The sequence below is a fragment of the Schistocerca piceifrons genome, unplaced genomic scaffold (assembly GCF_021461385.2).
Source record: "Schistocerca piceifrons isolate TAMUIC-IGC-003096 unplaced genomic scaffold, iqSchPice1.1 HiC_scaffold_831, whole genome shotgun sequence".
Lineage (NCBI taxonomy): Eukaryota > Metazoa > Arthropoda > Insecta > Orthoptera > Acrididae > Schistocerca > Schistocerca piceifrons.
The window spans coordinates 84,733-86,829 of record NW_025729093.1 but is presented as its reverse complement, the minus strand read 5'-3'; the positions used below and the strand labels follow the sequence as shown (position 1 = coordinate 86,829).

Genomic DNA, 2,097 nt, shown 5'->3' with positions numbered 1-2,097 from the left:
ATATCAGGCACGTTCTGGTACATTTGATGTTGATTAGATAGGATGAAAAAGATTTGCTTCCGTGAAATAGTAAATTAGTATCATTATCGTTACAGATCTGAAGATGGGTCTAAGTGAACCGAAACCGGTCATATGAATAAAAAATTTTGCAATCAAGACGGATTATAAGTAACATTTTACAATCACTGATTGCTGCTATCTCATCAGACATTATGTCTGTTTTTGCAATACCGAATGGACACTGGAATTACAGTATTTCCCACCTTGCCCGCTATCTTCCTGAGGGGCTCCATCGCCCGCCTAACATTGGAGCTCCCAATGACTAGCATACCCCACCCTCTGTACTTGCACGGACTGGGTGGGAGAGGCGACCGCTGACCCAACTGAAGAGGCATCCCGTGCTAAGACGTAGGGAGCCAGCCGCACGGCCTGCTCCCTTTTTCGCCTTCCGCCCAGTGCCCAGTGCCACCCACTCTGGAGTCAGGACGCACCGGCCAGATGTTGCTTATCGAAAGTGCAGTGACGTCCTGGTCACCAGGGGATTCCAGTGGCATCAAAGGTGTCGCAGGTCTCGTCACTGGCGCCACGACGTCACCGCAACTTCGAGCACCAGCTGGAAGCTTGTCGACGGTAACCGACGCAGCTTCCAACTGTTTACGGACAGCAGACAACTCTCCTTGTGTCCGCTTACAACGAACACAGTCCCTAGCCAGATCGTACTGTGTATAAAATAGATGTGAGGTGTCAAATGGCGCTACCGAGTTTGAAAACATACCAAAGGAGAATAAGGTAACGCTAAAAGTTGCTCTGCAGATTTCTCACTGTACTGTGAGACCGCAAGCTATTAAAGAGAAATAAATTTCTTTACTGAAGTTATTGTATTTACAGATACCGGTTATTAGAAACTCTTTTGCCGAAAAGTTACTGAACGAGATAAATATTCAAACTAGGATGCACTGATCTAAACTGTGTGCTGACTACTAGCACAAAATTAAAACTTAGTGGCGTGACGGAGTTTCTGGCGAGGGGAAAATTTACACTAGCAAGCCGCCCTACACAAGGATATTCACAAGACTTGCACTTACAGTTTAGCAGACAAGTGCTGCTGCTGCTCTGCTGCGCGTTCTCTCGGCTCGGCGGAGGACAAACGTCTTCCATCCAGCTTGCACACAGTTTCCCTCATCAGCAGTGTTCGGTTGGTATGTTGGCGGACGATTCTCGGAATTTGCTAACAAATGCTCAGTGTGGATTTTCCGAGCACCACCTTGCGTTCGACCACCTCGTCACCCTGCAAACCCACACTACGCACGGTTGTCTGCGGAAATGCCAGACCGGAGCTGAAACTTCCTGGCAGATTAAAACTGTGTGCCGGACCGAGACTCGAACTCGGGACCTTTGCCTTTCGCGGGCAAGTGCTCTACCAACTGAGCTACCCAAGCACGACTCACGCCCCGTCCTCACAGCTTTACTTCTGCCAGTACCTCGTCTCCTCCCTTCCAAACTTTACAGAAGCTCTCCTGCGAATCCTGCAGAACTAGCACTCCTGAAAGAAAGGATATTGCGGAGACGTGGCGTAGCCACAGCCTAGAGGATATTTCTCATTCTGGAAACATCCCCCAGGCTGTGGCTAAGCCATGTCTCCGCAATATCCTTTCTTTCAGGAGTGCTAGTTCTGCAGGATTCGCAGGAGAGCTTCTGTAAAGTTTGGAAGGGAGGAGACGAGGTACTGGCAAAAGGAAAGCTGTGAGGACGGGGCGTGAGTCGTGCTTGGGTAGCTCAGTTGGTAGAGCACTTGCCCGCGAAAGGCAAAGGTCCCGAGTTCGAGTCTCGGCCTGGCACACAGTTTTAATCTGCCAGGAAGTTTCATACCAGCGCACATTCCGCTGCAGAGTGAAAATCTCATTCCAGACTAGAGCTGTCTTTTTTTATTTGGAGAATGCTTTAGATAAGTGCCGGTTGACGGGCATTCTCTGTGCGATGCACACAGGGCTTCCGAGGCCACGTGCCTCATTTTATTCAGGAGTTTTTTAAACATGGGGTTTTCTCGGCATGTGTGGGTTTGGCATTGTTGCACACTTTTACTCAGGAGAACGGGGT

At 49.2% G+C, this 2,097-nt stretch overlaps 1 non-coding gene across 1 annotated transcript; it reads left to right on the top strand.

The window, feature by feature from the left end:
* Positions 1-1,764: 1,764 nt before the first annotated feature.
* Positions 1,765-1,839, top strand: Trnas-cga. Its single transcript has one exon. It is a non-coding gene; the product is annotated as a tRNA-Ser (tRNA).
* The last annotated feature ends 258 nt before the right edge of the window (positions 1,840-2,097 follow it).